Below are 21453 nucleotides of genomic sequence, written 5' to 3' on the forward strand. Positions count from 1 at the left end.
CAGGCTGGGCTTGAATTTGTGATCCTCCTCCCTCAGTCTCCGAGGAAGCTGAGTAGTTTAGCATATTTACATTTGCAGCCCAAAGTTATTAGAGCGTTTTAGCTCTTCAGCTGTTACGAGATTTCATTTAAGCCTTTTGAAAAGTTACAGTAAGTAGACAACACAATTGTATCATGGTTCTCCAAGCTTCTAGAACATAACCAATTCAAGGCTTGGATGAACTACTGAACAGTAATAGAACCTTGGTCCTTTGAGATGCCATTGATAACACCACACAATCATGATACCTATTGTCTAATCTCAACTGAAGATTAGACAAAGCCTGTTATCATTTCCAACTGGAAATTCTAGTATGTATTTTACTCATCAAAGTACATCTGGATAGGATAATTGAATTTCTTGGTCCAAACATTGAATAGAATAACATAGATTACATGCTGAATAAAACTTCTGTTGTTTGTGCACCACTTATGTGGGATGCCCTGGGAAGTTGATAAAAGGATGAATTACTGCTCAGACCTACTTCGTCCTGGGAGAACTTGTAGTTTGGGAGAGCTACACTTGAAACATCCTGAGGATTTTTGTTCCCTGCTCTTGAGATTGCCCTTTCAGCAGTTTAGATAGCTTTGAAGTTACGTATGTATGTTTTCTGTTTCTTTTCCCAATGTGAAGCTAGAATATACTAAACTTCTGGTTGTACAGGGACAGTTGTGCTTTAAAAGCTGTACCTCTAAAGCACAGAATTGATAGCAAGGGCCAGTCTACACAAGAGTTTGAATACAGCCTCTACATTGCAAATTCTGAGTTTGGTTCAGATAGAATTATTCAAATTATACCAATGCTAAGGTCAGATCACTAATGTAGGGTCACATGGTTTCACCTGACCCTATACAAAAGTAAAGATAAATTCTTCACTCTAACCTTTATCAAATCTAAAACAGTCTTTGTTGCATGTCTCAGCACGTACATCTGCAGCACTTCTGGTGTCTGTCCCTCAATTCACTATTAGAAGGAAGGCTGGTGAAATGGAATAGTAGTAGAGTTGGAGGCAGTGTAAATATTCCTGAGCACACAGCACAGTCATCATCCTTACAGATCTCCTGTAACAGGAAAGAAGCTGTGTATGTTTCCCACAAAGTATGTAAGGCATGATTTGATTGCCACATGGTGCTAGTCTTTAAATATTTAATAGCCCTAGTAGGAGGCTGACCTGACCAGTGAGTAAAAACAGGGCAGTTAGCACTAGTGCCATCTACTGGGTGATTGCTGCATTGTTTATAGTATAGGAAAGGTCCTATTTTTATTGGATAATTTTTGATGGCATAAACACGATAGGGAAGATCATTAAGGGGTAGTTTAAATCTAGTTTGTGAATGAACAATACTCAGTGACATTAAAAGTGAATTTCTCCCAGTTAAGCAGATTAAATCCTGAACTACCCCTAAAGTTATAGAAAATATGGGCAAAGTTGCTAAGTTTTTTATTCCCATATTTGTCAGTATTACTGGTGGAAGTATAAACTGTTAACACTTTTTTTTTTTTTGGTGAAAACAATTGAAGATTGTGAAGCTGCCCTTACACATTTTATTCCTTAACCAGTAGTCTGTTATAAAATCTTGGACAAATGACTGCTGTTATTCTTGTAGGCATGTGAGCTTTGTAGAATATAACCTATTTCAAATGTCAGACTGCTTTGGTAAAAATAGGGCTTTGAGCTGAGGAGATGTGGGTTTGAGTCCTGGACCTGTTATTTATTAGTTCCATGAGCATCATAAAATAAGGATAATGGGGTAATGTACTCACTGGGTTATGAGGACTATGTAAGCCAGTGTGTGCCAAACATCTCTATATCTAAGGCTTAACAAATGCTAAATCCTTTCTTGGAGATAAATACTGACCATTTCCCCAAGCCTTTTCAAAGAGTTTGTCATTTTATTTTAAAAATACATTTTATTTTATCCCATTGCCCCCTTAAGCCCCCTCCCATGAGTTTGTCATTTTAGAATTAAAGATTTACAACATCTTAGGTTTGTTTGAAAACTGGTTACTAAGCAGTTCATATGAATTACTGCAATTTTTAAAAACAGTCAAGGTTTTACTCTTCTCTGGGCATAGAAAAGCACTTGCTATGATGACATGTGGGTTTGAGTCTTCATTACAAAGCTCTGCCAATTAGCTGACCACCCTGTATTGTCTTTGCATTTATCTTTGCCCAGAAGGTGAGAACCTGATTGTAAAATCCTAGGAAAAGGGGGCAAGGTTTGTACCAGAGAAGGTTTGGCTAAAGGAAGGCAAAGGGCACCCAGAAGGAATTCTCTATTCCCAGTGACAGCCTTTAGGGTTGCTATGTTTCTTACTTTCTCATGGCTGGGACAAAAAACCTGACAACCACAAGTTAAAGGAGAAAAGGTTTATTTCAGCTCACAGTTTGTAGAGGTTTCATTTCATGGCTGGCTCCAAGGCAGGGCAGTGTGGCAGTCAGGCATGGCAGAGGAGAAACAGTCCATGGCACCACAGGCAGGAGGCAGCAAGCCTTCCTTTCCCTTTTTTGTTCTATCTAGGCTACAAGCCTATTGGTTGGGGCCATCTACATGCAGAGTGGGTTTTCCCTTCTCAGCAAGTCCATCATCCACACCCAGAACTATGCTAAACCAATCAGTGGACACCAGTGATTCATTCACTTCCCAAAAGCCCCACCTATAGGCCCAGATATAAGTTATAACACTGCATTCTGCAGTACAGAGTAATTTACTTCTGATACAAAGCATTGGGTAGCTTTTCTCAACATTTTATGAGAATGTTTAGGCAACCATGTTGAGAGTGTTAGTGTAAACACCTGTATACTTGCCACCATTTTGCCACTGACATCTAACTCTGCCTGTCAAATACCCATTCATTCATCCATTTTAATCCATTTAAAGTATACACTAGTATGTTTTTCACTAATTTCAACATTCATTAAAATCTAGTATTTCTCCCTTTTATGGTAAAATTGACAAAGAAATGCATCTATTTTAGGTGTATATTTGTGAGTTTTAACAAGTGTCAAGTCAACCTGTGAGACTCAAGCCCCTCTGAAGATGTAGTGCATTGCCACCCTCTAGAGAATTTCCTCAAAAGTCTTCAGAAGTCACGTGGCTTGAGTAGCCATCACTTGGGATAGTTTAAGAATCACTTTTAGATTAAAGGGAAAATTTCAGATATGCCAACATCATCTCTAGGTTTAAGTTCTACAACTCCAATTTTACCCATGCTGAAGTGCAGCCAAACACAACCCCCTCATGCATCTCATCAATGTAATTCCAAGACCGTGGCATTTTAAAATTCCATCCTTTTACTTCAACTTAGCTGTAGCTCATTTTTTTTTTTTTTCCCTCCATCAACATTTGCACCTGGCAACCTAAATTCTTGAGGCAAAACCTGCTCAATGGAAGCCCAGCTGAGCTGGGGGACTTGCAGGTCCAGGCCTGGTACTTGGGGTAGGGGGTAAGTTGCTTGCTGGGACAACACAGTCCTCTGCCCAGCAGAGGAGGTGAGAGCCTGTAGCAAGTATGAGAAGAGGCTGCTGGGGTGGAGAACTAGGAGCACGGGTGTGCACTGGAATCAGTGTTTTCAGGTGTTTAGCCCTTCAGGTTTTAATTGCCAAACTCTTAATTTTCTTAAAGTATAAGCTGACCACAAATGCCCTCTGCTTTTTTGGGATTTTTGTCCTACTTCTAGGCTGGACTTTGGAGTTGGCAGACTCGGAATGTCTAAATTGGTTTCTAAGCAAAGTGCCCCCCCCCCCTTTGGTCAGCAGGGAAACGTCCCTAAGTGAAGCAGACTAAGCCACTCCAGCAACATGTGCTTTCCCAGTGTGTGCACACACACAATGCTTGGCACACATTGTCACATCCATCCGAGGTGGCTCTGCTCTGAGCTCTGTGTTTTCCATTCCCGTACATGTCTGACATGCTACATTGGAATGTGCTCTATGACCCAACAAGCCTGCCCTTGGTCTGTCTTTGCCCAGTAGCTAGCTGGCTTGCAAGTGGCTGATAGGAAACCCCTACCTGTTTGTTATCTGTGGGTTGTTGTCTTCTTCCCCACTGACGCAAGACTTCTCCGTGTGACCTACTTTGACCAAAAGGATCTTTGCAAATTTGATGCCTGCAGAAGATTGAAATGTGCTTGTACATTGGGCCCTCTCTCTCTTGAGGTGCTTGGGGTCCCGAGAGTGTGACGAGGATGTGTGAAGTGGCCCCAGCCTGCTTCCTGAAATATGTGTGGCCACTTGAGGACCTTGGATGACAGCCTACCACTCTCCAGACACGAGACTGACTCTGTCTTGGATCACCCAGGTCCAGCGGGCTTGCTGGATTGCTTCAGTCACGTGAGTGAGAGGAGCAGAGAGATGTGGCTGAGTCCTGACCAAATGGCTGACTTACAGAATTTTGAGGAATAACTGTTGCTTTGTATCAATAAGTTCAAGGTAGTATGCTAAACATAGCAAAAGCTATCTGATAAAATAATAAAGATACGATGGCAAAAATAGAAAAGACACGTTCACTAAAGCATCGCTAAAGGCTGGAAAGAGCTCATATGCCCACCTATTCAGGAGTGGTTGAATAAACTATTATAGCATTCACCCAGGAGAAGAGGAAGGCACTGAAACATGGCTGGGAAATATCTCCATCCTTTTATGAAGTGATCTTCAGGATATATTGTCAGGTGAAAGGAACAAGGTATGGGCTAATACATATAGTATGCTGCTGTTTATTTTATAAAGGAAGGATATTATGTATCTTGCTTTTATTTTAGAAATGAATTAATAAGAAATTAACAAGAATGATTTCTCATAGGGAAAAAGGGAGGACATGGACAAAAACTTGATACAACTTCACAATTATGTAAATGTTTTATACACACATAATCAAGATGAAAATAGTTATATACCTAAAGAAAAAGCAAAATAAAATGAAATTAGCTGTGCCGATGTCTTAACCACACAGAGAAGAATTAAGTATTTTTAAAACACAGTCATTTGTCTATGCATTCTTAGGGGGAATGCCTTAAGGTAAGAATAAATTGAGAAGGAATATTAATATTGTTAATAATGCTATTATTCTGAATCTATTATGCATATTTTGCAAGTTAAATAAAATACACAGTTTTGTTAATAACATTAGGAATCAAGAAGCAGAATATCAAAAATGCTAAAGTTATAAATTAGAATTACAAAAATGAATGGGAAATGTCATTATGAAAGCATGATGCATTTCTTTTTTAAAATCACATTTTCTAGCTCTGGTAAAGAGCAGTAATGAGCCTCTAGAACCCACATAATAGTTTCTAAATGTTATTTCCCATTAAAGGGAATGAAAGCTCCTCAGAGCAGTGGCAATAAATGTACAAGATGAGCCGGAAATGTCTTGCTGTACCTGAAAGTTGTTACAGAATACTAGTTTCATTTCAGAAGGACTTAGGAGCCAATTTGACAGGATTCTTTCTTTTGAAAAATGGAAAATGTTGTATATGAAGATAATAATTGCAATAAATTGAAATGCATTAAAATATGTGAATTTAAAAATTATATACACAAATACAAACTTTGTAGAATATTAGGAAAGTCTTTGTTCTGAAAACAGGCAAATAAAAAGAATAATGGAGCATTTATACTGCCTTTTCTATAACAATAGTGTCTCAGGGTGATGTAATCTTTGTTGTAGAAATTTCTCCTTTGTAAAGAATTCCAGTTAACAAAGAAAGAAAAGATCATTGTAATATCACCATTTTACTACCTCTGATAAAATAATGAATCTAGGAAATGATTGCCAATATCTTCTAAAATTATTGTGGAAAAGTTGATGAGAAACTTAATAATGAATGGGTCTAGTTTACAGTTCAGCCCCTGGCCTCCCCCATTCATCACAAATCATAGTCGGGCCTCCGTATATGCACAGACTTACTGAAAGATTGAGACAATAGCAGTATTTTGGGTGCAGTTCATCATTTCTGGTTAGCATGAAAAAATTACAAGGCATACTAAAAGGTAAAAACACACAGTTGAAGAGAGTGTACATCAGAACTAAACTCAGATATGGCAGGGATGTTGGGCTTTGCAGACTATGCAAGGACAAATGGGCAATGCAAAGAGAGAGATTGAATTCTAAGAAGCAAAAGGACATGTCAGTGATCATAACCAATGCAGCAGAAATGAGGAAGGCCTTCAATGGGCTCATCAGTAGAGTGCATTGGGCTGAGGAAAAGATCTTGTTAGAAATTTTCAGAAGTGAAATGCTTAGGGGGAAAAGACTGGGAGAAAAAACCCAGAACATAATATCCAAAAACTTTGGAGACATCTATAAAAAAATATAATGGGAATATAAAAAGAAAAATAGAAAGAAACAGAAAAAATGTTTAAAACAACAATTGAACATTTCCTTGAATTAATGTTAGATACCAAACCACAGGCCCAGGGAGCTCAGAGAACATAAATGAGGGTAAGTGTCAGAAAAAACTACACCTAGGAATGTCATATTCACACAACAGGAAGTCAGAGATAAAAAATACCAAAAGAAGCCAGAAGAGAAAACAAGCTTACCTACAGAAGAACAAAGGTAAGAATTATATCCAGCTCCCTGGCAGCCATGTGCTGAGAGAAAAACCCACCCACTTAGAGCTGGACCTGCAAAATTATCCTTTGATAGTGAAGAAGAAATGAAGACTTTCTCAGATAAGCAAACACTTAGGGAATTCAGTGCCAGTAGATCTGCCTTGTAAAAAATGTTAAAAGATGTTCTTTAGAAAGAAGAAATTGATATAGGTCGGAAACTTGGATGTACATAAAGGAAGGAAAAAGGAAAAATGAAGGTAAAATAAAAATTTTTAATTTTCCTCAGTTCTTGTAATGGATAAATTTGTTCAAAATAGAATATCTGGGTGTGGTGGCACACACCTGAATCTCAGTACTCTGGGAAGCTGAGGCAAGAATACTGCAAGCAACTTAGTGGCTTAGCAAGACCCTGTCTCAAAATTAAAAAATACAAAAAGGGCTGGGGATATAGGTCAGTGTGAAGGTCTTAGCTTCAATCCCCAGTACTGCAAAAACAAACCAAACACGAAATACAAATAAAAATAATGTATTTGATTATGTAAACTATATGTAATATATAATATATTTTGATATATAATATATGTGCAATATTGGTATTAGTTTATCTATTATATATAATACATACATAATCAAGTATGTAATCAAATGGTATCTGTTATATGCAAGCTTATATGTAAGTAAAATGAAGTACAGCAATGACACAAGGTTAGGAGGAAGGGATTAGTACTACTTTGTTATTATAAGATGCTTACATTAGCTGTGAAGTAGTACAGTGTTGTTTAAAAGTGGACTTGGATTAGTTGTGAATGTATATTAAAAACTCTAGTTTTTTTTTTAAATGGAGTACCACTCAGCCACAAAAAATGAGAAATTAGAGACGTTTATAGCTAAGTGGATGCACATTGAGGTGATACTCTTAAGTGAAATAAATAGGACACATGTGAATAAATACCGAATAGTTTCTCTGGTGTGAGAAACTGAAAGTTTAAACAAGGACTAAATGTATAGTAGGTAATGTGAAATAGGAAGAAAAGGGGCAAAGGGGAAGGAAGTGGGAGGGCTAGGGGAAAGGATAGAAGGAAATGGGATTAATATGAGAAAATGGAAAAATAGGAACAAAATCTTTGTAAATAGGGAGGAATGGAGGGGTTGAAGGGAGGGCTGGCCAAAGGTGAAAAATAAGAACCAAGAGAGACTATGTAAAGGTGCAAATTTCCAATGATGAACGTCATTATATTGTATACCTAAAATGTACCAATGATTAGAATGAATGATCGATAATGCAAAATAGGAATAAAAGGTCCAAAGGGGTAGGGGTAGTGGGAGGGGCAGGGGAAAGGAAAGAAGGGAAAGGAAAAATGCTGAGAAATGGAAAAAATGGAAATAAAGTTTTTGAAAATAGGAAAGGGTGGAGGGGGTGAAGGGACGGCTAGGAATGGGGAAAAAATAAGAACCAAGATGCATTATGTAAAGGTACAATTCCCAATGAGAAATGCAATTGTGTTGTATACCTACAATGTACCAGTAAAAGAATTTAATAGAAAAAAAAACTCTAGGGCAACCACTTCCAGAAAGTAAGTAAATTAATTAAATAACTGATATGCTAGGAAAGGAGAGAAAAATGGAATCACAAAGAACACTAAAAAATAACTCTTCTGACTGGTTGGGATCCGATCAAGAGATAGGAACTACATAGCACTTAAAGAAGTACTAGGGGACTGGTTCACTACTAAGTAATGAAGTAACCCCTAGAGAACAGGGGAACAGGAGGCAGAAGGTGCAGCTGCTACCTCTGGGACTGAGACAGGACACCCAAGTGTGGGACAAATCTACAGCAGTCTTTCCTGAGCCTGGGCGGAGAGGTTGAATTGTGGCCCATGATGGGCCACTGGACGGCGAGGTCCCTGGAGGCGGCCCAGTTGAGGAACTGGCCCAGTGCCTGCTGGTAGCTGTCCATGGGACACACCAGTTGGGTACCTGGGAGACTCACTGGGAAGCTGGCTGAGTTTCTGGGACCCACCCACTGCCTGGGTGCTGCAGAAACCTGGGCCATAACAGGTAGCTGCTTGGCACTGCAGGCTCAAGCAGCCCGGAACCTAGCAGAATTAGAAATCCCTTCCTCCTGCAAAGTCGCTCTGGTGCCCTCTACTGATGAAGTTTAACATCTTGCCAGCTGACAAAAAGTATTTATGGAATCCGGCTCTAGTGTCCCATATGGAGGCAAAGAAGGGTGGATTGCTCTGGAGCCGAGAAATAATACGTGGGAACAGACTGGAGTTCTCAAGGTGAAATATTCGTAAGACCATGATCGCTCAAGAGGGGGAACTGGTATAAAAGATTCCTTACACTTTTCCATTCATTTTCATTATTAAAAATGTGAATTGACACATTATCTGCCCTGATGAAATTAAAGCTCTGTGGTTATCTAACAATGTAGGACTGCTCAGAATTTAGGGGAAGCAGGTATCAACCTCATGCAACATGAATCTGCCCACCTCGGAAGATGGAACTCTTGCCTGGGCTGGAAATGGGGAGAACTGGACTTGAAAGTTTGAGGCTGGGACTGGGGACCAATATAGGTGTTAGCATGACCTTAACCTTGAAAGGGTCTGGTAAAACAATTGCCCTAAATAAGTGTAAGTGTGCTAAGCACTTAACACAATGCCTGGAATATGCGGAGTGCTACATTCATGATTTCCCTGACAACGAACATGAAATAAATATCCCTGCTGGCCAGGCTTCTGCCCGCCCTTACTAGGTAGAGTTATGGAGACTTTGTACAAAGTAGACTTCAGCCCTTGGACTCTGGAAGGGTGGACTTGGCCCATGCCTAAAAGTGTCCTGGGTGGTGACCACTAGGGCTGGTCACAGAGGCAGAAGAGCGCAGGGGAAGGCCCTGTGTGAAGGTCACGGCTTCTCAGTCTGTATGTAGCCATCTGCAGGCCCACGGAGGGGAGACATCTTGCTCCTGGTCGGGGTAAGGCAGAGTGCAGATCGAGTTTGCCAGCGAGTGGGAGAAGCTGAGTGAGCCTTGCCTGGCACTTTTGGAGGGGGCTGTTTGTTGACTGCCCTGACGGTGGTGGTGTTTGAATGTGTATGCATGTGAACATGGGTGCCACAAATACACAGGTGTGCAGCTGGGTAGGGACATCTGTTGTGTGGCAGCAGTGGTACTAGGCAGACTCAGTGCCCTGGTCTAACATAGCCAAACTTATATGTAGGTTAAATCTATGAGCAAATCCTCCTGATGAGTGCTTTTCTCTTTACCGGGAAGTTGCATTTCAGACACATTAAATTTATGGCAAACAAGCCAACAACAACAAAAACCAATAAAAAAAGATAGAAGTGAGAAAGAGAAGACAGAAATATCCATTTTATCACCATGACCCCAGTGATTGCTGTCACCTAGTAGCCTGGGCTCCCCTGTGTCTCGTTTGTCTCACGGTGGAACATCTTGCTACTCTGCGGGAGTCCAGTCCTTAAAGTCTCTTTGTTTCTTTTTAATGCAAAGAAACTGCTCTGTGTAGACCTCTGCAAAGAATGTCAACTTTTTGATCCCTTTTCTCAGGAAAATAAAATTGCAAAAATTATGTTTTGCGAGGCTCTGTTATATTCAGTGGGCACATTTACCAGCCATATCCTTGATGGATTCGGGCTGTTTGCACACAAAAAGCATTCCAAATTATTTTAAGGGCATTTTGAACAAATTCAGGTAAACATGGTTTTATTTTATAGGCTGGCTTGAGACTCTATCCCTGCAAAATACACGACTCCTCTGCCTGTTTTGTATTATACACTTTGAATTAAAACAAATGCCTCATTTGAATGAGACAAAATCAGTGTTACGTGGAAGATGTGTCAAAATTCAATTTGTCATTTTATTTCATATAAAAACTAAAGTGGCTGAAGCAGGAGGATCACAGTTTCAAGCCCAACCTAGGCACCTTTGCAATGTAGTGAGACACTCTGTCTCAAAATATAGAATCAAATTTTTTAAAAGGCTGGGGATGTAGCTCAGTATGAAGGAAGGCCCTGGGTTCAACCCCTAGTATCGGAAACAAAATGCATACACACACACACACACACACACACACACAAACACACACCCCACCAAAAAACTCAAGCAGCTCCTTAAGAGGAGGGAAAGGAAAGGATGAAAAAGTGAAGGCCAAGCTTGAATGTAGCAATTGGGCAAGAAAGGGAAGGGGATATAGGCAAACGACCCTCACCAATTTAAGGAACAGTGCAACAGGCTGTGAGCTTCCTGTATGCACTGTGAGGTGTAAGTCTGCCTCACCTGCCCACAAAGTGGACATTTAAAAATTGCTTTGCACCCTCCTGCCCTCTGTGCATGTCCTCACTCTAAAATGGTGAAGCCCCCCTGATCCACACGATCTTGTGGCCACCACTCAGCCGGTGCAAAGTGCTGTCCACTCTCCGTCCTGCCTTGCCTGTTTTGACTTTCTGGACCCTTTGCATTATCAGTGCGTTCAGGGGTTCAGGCTTGTCTGTGTTTAGTGTGGACGGAGGAAGAAGAGGCCCCTGGGAAGAGAGGCCACGCTGCGCCTATGCTGGGCTCAGAAGCCGGAGCCACGCAGGCCCAGATGCCAGACCGGCCCGGCCTCGTGGTTTTGGGGGACGGGAGGTAATGGAAAGGATGAGAAACGTGCAGGAGGAAGAGATCCGGGAGTGGCCGAGACAAAGCCCGGACACCAGGGCTTGAGCTGGCACTGGGCACAGAGCAGGGACTGATCCCAGAGGCTCTCCTTGGCCCGGATTCAGTCCGGACCCTGGACAGGGGAGCGCTGAGGAGATGCGGAAGGTGCTGATTCACGGAACCTGTGAGAGGGCAGAGTAGGGGTCGCTGGGCCCTGAAGAGTCGGGGCATTCACAACCCACCTGCAGCCTGGCCCAGCTGAGAATCCAGAGGGCTCTGTGAGAGGGGCAGCAGTGCATGTGCAGGGGGAGTCTGGGCCCTTGCACTGTAGGGGGTCCCAGAGTCCTCAGCTTGGGGACACTTGCGGGGAGCTGGCAAGTCCATACCAGCCCTACAGTCTGGGTTGGGCTCAGTATTAACTTCTTTGTTGAACATTTTCCTTGGAACTTCAAGTGATCTCCATGCATGCAACATAGAATTATGCAACTTCACAAAAAGTGGTTTCAAGTGTATCCCATGAAATACATGTATTATTCCCTAAAAGTCCAACTCATTTTTTTTTTTTCACTGTGGATGACTCAAGCTTATTATTATATGCGCAGGCTCCAGTTTCTTAGTTTTCCCATAGCATTTTCTTTAGACTTTAGAATGTTATTAATGCAACCAGTGTTTAAGAAAATACATTGGATAATTCCTCAATACTTTTCAAGAGTAGTTTGGGAGGAAAATTAGTTTTCTAAGTTTGCTTTATGTGATTTCCACAGAAACCTCCTAAAGCAAAATCAATATGCACTAAAATCCCAGGTGCTGGAGCTCTGGCTGTCAGTTTCTCACTAATAAATGTGCTAGATCAAGTCCCCTGCACCTCTCTTGGGCTCTCCCAGCACTGTGTATCCAGGTACACTTTGAGAAAACCAAATGCAAAAATGTCCTGCTGCATGAGAATTTCCACTTTGTATCCACCTCACTTACTGCACTTCTTTGTTTCTGTTTCCAATAAGAGCTTTGCAAAGCTGCATGATATTTAAACCAATAAACTTTTCAGGAAGGAAGGAAAGTCAATTTATAAGAATAACTGGTGGCTTTTCTTGATGACGGAGGAGGGAGAAAAAGTCAGCAAACAGGGTTCTATTCTCCACTGTCTACTTCTTACCTCCAGCCTCCTTCTTTCTGGTGGGGGTCGGGGTGACCTCAGTTCCAGGCAGGCCTGCCTGCCCACCCGCTGGGCTGGCTAGGGCTCTGATCCTTGCTCATGCCAAGCGGGCTTGGGTGCAATGTAAAGCCTGCCTTGCCGACGCTGCTGGCTAATCACTGACAGGTCATGTCTACTGGCTTCTCGTTTCCTTTCTTCCACAAACACACATAGAGCATTACTTCGTGCTTTCCAGGGATTAATAAAAGAAAAGACAAACAGAATAGGGAGATTTTAATTAACTTTGATATGGATTTATGTGTAAAGTTGGATGAGTCACCGATTTTTAATAAACAGGAGAGAAAATCTTAAAGATTAATGTAATAGCTAAGAACACAGGAACCAGAACTTTGATGCTTGCTTAATTCTTTCTCCCAACCCATGTCATTTGGAGAAAAAAAAAATCAAAGACCATTATGAAGGGGCAAAGGAGGGAGATTATGCAAATTAGAAGTGCACAGGACTAAATCATTACTCTTGTGCAAATGAGCTTTTCCTTCCTGCATGCTTCTCAGAAGTGTTTTAGGGCTATATTTGCTGAGGATACATTCCTGGAGATAATGAGAAATGGAGGCATGATGAAAAAGCCTAATTAGAAACCAAGTGGTCTTCCTGTGTATAACAAGAGGTTAGAGAAGAAAAAGAAAAAGAGAAAGACAGTAAAATCTGATGTCCAGTAAGGACCTGACCTTGTTTATGTGAATGTCCATCTTTTAAATGAAGTAACCGTAATGAGTTAGTGACAAACATGCTTGGTGTCTCTCCATTCCCCAAGTGGAGCTCCATATTGGCTGCTGTGCTTGTACTGGGTCCTGTTGCTTTTTTCCCCCCAGGGTCGGGACTATAGCAGAGTCTGGATTTCTGACACCTTATAGACACTTCTCAGTGTTAAGCACAGTGGCTAAAATCATCAACTGTCTGGGCTTTCAGTTACATACTGTCCCATTTAATAGAATATTCCAGAATTGAGCATTGCCAAGGTTAAGTAATTTAGCCTCCAACTCCCTTTGGCCTGACAGTAGACAGCTAATATGTATAAAGATTTACTCTGAGCATGTGTGCAAATTAGGGATTCAGTTTTTTCCTAAACGATGAACAGACATCCTGAAAAACTTGAAGCCACGCACAAGGCCCTATTGTGTTTGATTAACCTTGGCTGTGGATGCTTTTGTAGCTTAGGCAGCTTGTTTGAACAAACTTGTAATTTCACAGTCTTACAAAGAAGTCATTAATCTTTTATCATCGTCTAAAGTAGGAACTTAGTATGTATTTACTGATAATGAGGGGACATATGTAGGTTGACATAATTTATTGATACTTTATTTCACACTTGACTTCTGCAGACAAATACTTATAAATAAGTTCCTGGAATATACATCTTTTCTCACCTGTAGTATTTTTATTTTTTAATAAATCCATGAGATTATTGTCACTAAGGGTTCTGACAAAAGCAGCTAAGAGTAGTTGAGACTTTGGAGGCTAAATTCTAGCTTTGCCTCTTATTAGCTATGCAACCTTGTGTAAATCACTTAACCTCTCGAAGCTCAATTTCTTGAGCTCAAAAATGGAAATAGTAACCCTTGTTTCCTAGGTTTATTCTATATTAAATGAAATAACATATGCAAATTGCTTAGGCCAGATGGTAAAGCACTAAATGGCATAGCTATTGTTATTATTATTCCTAGAAATTGAATTGCTGGGTTTAGTGTATGTATATTAAATATACTGATGTCTATTGCCAAAGTTCATCTTGAATTTTGAATATAAAGTTGTGGAACTTACCGATGACGATATTACAGTAAGAAGTAATGGGCATGTCCACAGATGCAAGAAGCTGCCCCGATGCTCAGTTTTTGGTTTTGTATCTATTCTCTCTTCTTCTGATAACAGTACCTTGACAATCCTTTCTCCTATTCTTCATGTAATTCAGTGACAGTGACCCTCTTCTCTGGATTGAGCAGGAATGCATGAGACAGTCCTTGGTAACTGAGAAACATCACACTACTCCTCCCTGAACAGGGACTGGCTCTGTAACAAGCAAGTCAAAGCTTGAGATGGACCAATGGGAATGCATCCTATGATGTTTCCTATCCAATGGGAAAGTGATACTGGTTCTTTTGCTGGAGTTGCTAAGCCTGAAGCCACTGGTGACTCCCTTTGTGGGGGAGAATGAAGCATGGAGAAATGCCCAGGTAAGATATGGAGGTCCTTCTGATGACCATGTTTGAACAGTGCAAAAACAGACTTGTGTGGGCATTGAGTCATGTGAGTTTATTGCTCAAACCCCTCTCTCTTGGGTTCTTACTGAAAAGGTAGTCAAATTGACCCAAGCTTATTTTTCTAAAGGTCACACCTGCGTGAGGAATAAGCAGGATTTCTACGAAGTTAAGTGCCAGAAACATCTATGTTCCGGAATGTTGTTGGAAGATGGCAGGTCCAATATGGATTATGCCATGAACTACATGATGCTAATCTGATGCTATCATCGAGTTAAACCTACCCTGGATAGATTTAGTTTTCCATCAAAAGCATAACTGCAGCCAAGGATGCCTGTAACCAGTCACTGATCTATAAATGCATGCACCTGTGAAAATAAATACAGGAGAAAAAAAGCTGAATGAACCACTAAAATGAAAGTCTGTATGTTGCATCTGTTATTATCAGTTTCTTTAAGAAGTCTTCCCAAAGGGAATTATGAAACATAGCATTATAAAATATAAGCATCACTTGCATTTGACTTTTTAACTTTGTCCATAGTGAGTATACAAAGGCTGAAACAGGCTCCCAATTGAAGCATCACAGAAAGTAAAACCAAAGAATAACACATGGACCAAATTTGGAAGAACTCTGAGTTCTGGTCCAAGGGATTTGAACTTAACTCCGTGTAATGAGGAGCCCTTAAATGTTTTGAAAGAGAAAGGTGCTAGAAGATTAATAGGGCAAAATATACAAATGAGAGTGGAAGGGAAGAGATGGAAGGCAAGGGAATCAGTTATTGGACTATTGCTATAATTCTGCCCGAGCTGAAGAAGTGGGACAATGAGAATGGAAAAAAGGGGACAAATGGGAGAGACATTGGGAAGGAAGAATAAATAAGGATTGGCATCCTCAGAACACGGGGAACCAACAGAGAGGGAAATTACGGTTAAAATTACAATTAGTTTTTAGAAAGGTAGTTTGGGGAACAGATTTTTCTGGGTGGAGGAGCTGTGGTACAGATAATGAGTTTAGTTTTAAATTTGCCCAAGCCCTTTTCTGTTTGGCCTCTTAGAAATTTAATGCACTATATAAAATTGAATAGAATATTCAGTATAGAAATTGAATGCAGTATATAAAATGGGAGTTAACCACGAGTTGTCCCTGACACTTGAAAAGTACTCCCCCAGACACATACGGTAAAGAGAAATATAAAAACTTACAGTAATCTTCATCCATCGCCTGTGATAGGACTAACACATCCAAAGAAAGAATGGCTCCTTGGAAAGGGGTTGTTCAGTGGTGAAATAAAGGCAGTGGTGAGTCCTGGAGGCAAAGTTTGGTTGGTTCAGAAGCACTGCTTGGAATGGGGGAGGCCTCAGGTCTGGTGTGATTAGCAGACAGGGCCCAGTGTGTTGATGGGTGGCCCTGCCAGGCTATTGTAACCTGATGCCATTTCGTAGCTGGCTCTAGTTGCATGCTCACCAAATCAACTTTTTAAGTATAATGTGGGTATCCACATAGTTTCTCTGTGGGAAGAAAAATTCCTTATGAATAACACATTCTTTTTCATTGTCAGTCATTAAGTGGTTGCTCTTGAGTTTCCATGGTATTAAGTCATCATCTTCCATCTGTCCAACCCCGAGGGCACAGGCAAGCCTGGATTTTCTTGTTGGTAATGGTGAGCACCAGTCCTGGCCTGGTGGTGACCTACCAGATCAAGGCTCCTGGAAAGACCTCAGGGTAGATAGGGAGCTGACCTTTCTCCTGACATGTTCTGACTTTTCTCTGAACTCTTTTGAAGTGTGAATACTCCATAAGTCAGAACATACCAGCAATCAGGAGTCCAATGACAAGGTCTTCAGTTGGGTAGGAGAGCTGTCACAGACTCTAAGGATTCATACCCAGGACACTTTTCTACTTGGAGAACTTATGGCATCACTTAAATCCTGCTTACTTTGTCAGCTCTGCAGGTATGTATATGTGATTATAAAGTTCCCCTTAATTATAATAGAAAAATAATGAGGAAGCAAAAAACAGTTAATGTCTCTACACAGAGGTAACTATGGGTTTGCATTTTGGCATATTTCCTCTTAGGCAATTTCATTTTTAGTTTCAAATTGTATGCAATTTTAAAAGCTTCATTATCTGGTTCCCAATTCTGGCATAGATTAGAAGCAGCAATTTAGAGAAAGAGAAGAGAAAGAAAAGTCATAAAAAGTAGACCCAATTTGTTAAAGTGTACCCAGCTCTGGAGTCTGGGATCAGTAACTGCATTGCAATTGGTACAATAATACATTTATACCCTGACGACCTCAAATTGCCATTAAATGATTAAATTTCATTCGGCATACTTCTGTCAGAAATATAAAGAGTGTACTTTTGAACTACATCATTCAAACTGGTTAAAATACATTAGGAGTAAACTCCTAGCTGTCTGAGAGACTTGGCTTTGTGGTATTTTCTCTTTTCTCTGGGTTCTAAATAGACAAGGCACAGTTAAAGCTACTAGTTGCTTTTGGAGCATCCGTTTCCCCCTTCTCCCACTATGTAGCAGCCACATTCTTGCTGGGATGGACTACATGTCTTGCTCCAGAGAAAGGTTTTGGTTGCACTAAGCTAGTCATGATAATCACATCAATTCAGGTGTCATCTGCTACAGTAACTGATTCAGGAATCAGCTGATATCTGTGCCCTAAACCAACAACTCATAGCATTTCTTTGACTGCTGTGATCATATGGCGGACATAGATGGTGACCCCAATTAGTCAGAATAAACCCTTCCCCTCTGTTCAATGGCTATGGAAGAGGAGTTTCCATCTTTAGTCATTTGAGATTGTGTTTGAGCCTTAAAATTGCTGCGACTATTTTGTTACCATGTGCTATGGTTTAAATATTTGTGTCTGTCCAAAGTTCATGTTGAAACTGAACCAAATAATGCAATAGTTTCCTGATGGTTTTAGAAGGTGATTAGGTCATGAGAGCTCCACTCTTAGTAATGGGATAAGGGCTCTTATAAAAGAGCTCAAGGGAAGGAGCTTTTCCTTTTCTCCCCTTCCATGAGGTGAGGATGTGGCAAGTAGGGCCATCTTGAATTCAAAAAGCAAAATTTCCAACCTACTAGTACCTCCATCTTGGACTTTCCAGAACTGTGATAAATATATTACTTATAAATTACCCAATCTAAAATATTTCATTATAGTATCATTAATAGACAAAGACACCAAAAAAGGAGAAAGATTATGTGAAAACTAATGCAACTCTTGGAAGAGAATGGAGCTAGAGAAATTAAAAGAAGCTAGAATCCTTAAATTCCCTCTATATCTAAGGTTAAGACAATAATTTCCATCTGTGTCTGGGCTTTGTTGATTTCTGTGTCCTGTTACTTGGAATACGAAGTACAAATGTTTTCCCATGTTTTGCTGGAGGCAATGGTAGGCTGTGAGCACATAAATGGCCTATAGTTTTGCCACGTGTATGGATCTCAAGTTCAGGACAGCAGTCAGGCTTGGGCTTGAGCCACATGTAGCTGATGGTAGAGTGGCAACCAGGAACTGCCCAATAGGTAAATATTGCGTGAATGTATTTGGAATAGTTGGAATGGGTTGAGACTTTCTGGGAGAAAAGACCGAGGTGAAACACCTGAGCACTGAAACTCCAGGGAGCCTCAAGATGAGAAATTAGAACTAGCAATGGGGCCACTGCAGAGACAGGGAGAGAAGCAGAGTGTGGTCATGCCAGTGAGAAGAGTGTCATGAAGAAACTTGTGACCTGTACTGTCAGACGGTTTGGAGGCACCAAGGTAATCTTGAACAAGACAAACTTGATAATTTGGAGATGGTAACTTGGTGAAATGCCCAGAAACAAATAGTAAATGACATTGAATGTTACTAAACAGTGTTTCCCATAGATACTGGTCCAACAGAATAGAGAGTCACAGCAACAGATACAAAATGAATTTATTTTTCTGTTTCTGCTTCTATTTCCTCTTTAGAAAAACCCAGAATTTAGAAATTCTTGACACATTTCTAGGGACTCAGGAGTTTCTTATGTTCATTACAAACCACTGGTTGTCAAACAATAGCCATGATTTTTCTCCTCTTGCTTTAGAGAGATAGGTGACATAGGCAAAGGCAGAAGGTCACTTCTAGAAGGTCTGGTCACTTTCTATAATGTGTGGCATTCACATTGGCATTCCTGAGTCATAGTCCTCAGCCCAAGTTCAGAAATCACACTTTTCCAGCCTATGTAAGGTAGGAGGGACCTTTTGGGCAGCCTGGCATTCCCCAAGCTCTCAGAAGCTTGTTTCCTATAGGCCCATTTGTCAAATTTTAGACTGCAATACAATCATCAAGAGATAAGAATGCTTGGATTGGCAGAAATTTGACGAGCAAAGAATCCAAGCACTTGGAGTGGTCCATTCAATGAGTGCCTCCCAGCTAAGACAGATGGAGGCACTCTAGGGATGGTGTCACGAAATTCAAAATCTTAGTGTTTAATCAGAATTTCTTTTCCTCTAGGCAACACTTGCATAATTATTTGTCAACATTTTCTTCCTCTGGGATCCTATTTTTTTCTCCGGCTTCTGTAGCTGATCATCTTCTATTCATGTGGTTTCTTCCAAACACGAGTCTGATATACTTGATTAGGATTCTGCTTGCAATCAAATGCCAGTTCTACCTTCTGCAAACTGCTCTCAGTCACCTTGATTAGAGTTTTGCGTGTTCGCAAATATTCCCTTCATGCGTTTTTCAAAACAACTGTTGAAGTTGATTCCCACAGTCAAAATGTGATGCAGATAATTTCTATTTCATTCCATAAATACTTAACATATACCTACTACGTGCCAGGTCCTGTGCTAGATACTGGGATGCTAATTATTAGTAAGGAAGTCACAGTCTGGCCTGTCTGTCTTATCTTCCCGTGATGAGCACTAGGGGATATTTTCTCCTCATTTCTTGGTATGATGATAGTTCTTGTTGCCACTGGAGCTGAGAATGGCTAAGTCTCCAGAGGGCCATTGATGTCCCTGTGTCACTACAGTTTGGATCTTGAATGCCTCCCAAAGGTCTGTGTGCTAAAGACTTGATCCCTAAGGTGGCACTATTGGGGGACAGGAGGCTCTTTCAGAGTGGGGACTTGCTGGGAGGTCCTTAGACACCTGAAGGAGAGGGTGAGATCTTGGACCCCCTGTTTTTTTAATCTCTTTTGGCTTCCTGTACATGAGGTGAGAGGTTTTGCTCCACTCTGCCCACCTACCATGATGTGCGGCTCTGCCACAGGCACAAGCAACAAGGCCAGGCCATCATGGGCAGGAACCTCCAAAGCTGTGAGCCAAAATAAATCTTCTCCTCATAATGAATTATGTTGAAAAGTTCATGATAGTGATGGTAAGATGATGAACATATCTGTCATGATCAGGTTTGCTTGTTGATGGCTTTACTGATCTCTGCTTTCCTGCCAGAGGGTGCGCTATGGTTAGCCAGGGCTATGAGACCCCAGGGTTCCATTTTCTTATGGCTTGGAGCTGACAGCTTTAATGCCAAGGTCTCTGCTCATAATCTTCTGGCTATTTTAGCATTTCTCACTCTTTTATTGTCACCCTCTTTCTAGGACCTCTTGCTCCCACCTTATAAGTAAAATGTACATCTTGAATTTTTATTCCTGTGGCATGAGTTATTTCTCAGGAAATTCTTTTTTTTTTTCCTGCTGCAAATAGACTCCTTGCTTGCCTGTTCCATTATTCTTCCATATAGAGAAAGATATTCCAAGTTCCTCAATACACAAACTGTAAGGTCAAGCCAGTGCACCCGTAACAGATTAATTTGATTCTATCAACAATATATATTGAGTATATATATTCATACATATGGAAAATTGATGCAGGGGTTAGTAAAGGACTTTTAGAGATCAGAAGGAAGAACAAAGGGGAGGGCGCTAAAAAGAGGAAAAAATGAAAGGGGAAGAACAGAATAAAGAATAAGTTCCAACGCAGAACTCATCAAGTTAGGTATAGTATTAAAAAACCTTAATAATGAAAGGTAGAAGAAATTGATGGAAATAAATAATGGTTTACAGTTTCCCCAAGACCCTTACATGTCTTTTGGACTGTGTGTTATGTAAGCATGACTTTCATTCTAGAATATATGAAAAGAAACAAAGCCATTAACTGCCAATAGATATGCTGTCGCTGGAATATGCAGCATAACATTTAAAGCGACAATTAAAACCTAGTATTAGAAACATCATTTAAATACACTTACAAATGGGCTTTTATTTCTGGGTGTAGAAAAGTTATTTTTGCAGATGTCTCGGGGCGCTAGGCAGAGCCAAATGAGCATTAACCATTTCTGCCACCCATGTGTGAAAGTAACAGGACAGAAACTGCTTAGAGTGCGTAGCAAAGCTGCCACATCAGCGGGGAGAGCAGCAGGCTTTGCACATCATTGAGAGGCAGCGCCCCACGCTGTGAGACGCAGGCCCCCACTGTGAGATGCTGAGCCGTGGGTTTGCTGGCTTTGTTGTATTGCGAGGCTGTCTGCATTCTGTGATTCAAGCAATAAGCAGCAGAATCTATGAAATGAGGACAGGTGCATTGAAGGCATCTTGTAGCTTTCGTTTGCACATATTTAAAGTGCTTAGAAGTAAGAGTTCCTGGTTTATGCCTTCTGCCCTTCTATTGTGTTTAATCAGTTACAAAGCTTATCTCTGCCTTGGGAGGCAGTAACTGGGAGGAGGATCTTTGTATTCAGAAAAAAAAAAAAAGGACATGTTAGAACCACTGTTGTAAGGGGTCTTGTACATATGGAACGG

The sequence above is a fragment of the Heterocephalus glaber genome, unplaced genomic scaffold (genome assembly GCF_053883595.1).
Source record: "Heterocephalus glaber isolate CG9 unplaced genomic scaffold, H.glaber_assembly_v1.0 deba00001778, whole genome shotgun sequence".
Taxonomy (NCBI): domain Eukaryota; kingdom Metazoa; phylum Chordata; class Mammalia; order Rodentia; family Bathyergidae; genus Heterocephalus; species Heterocephalus glaber.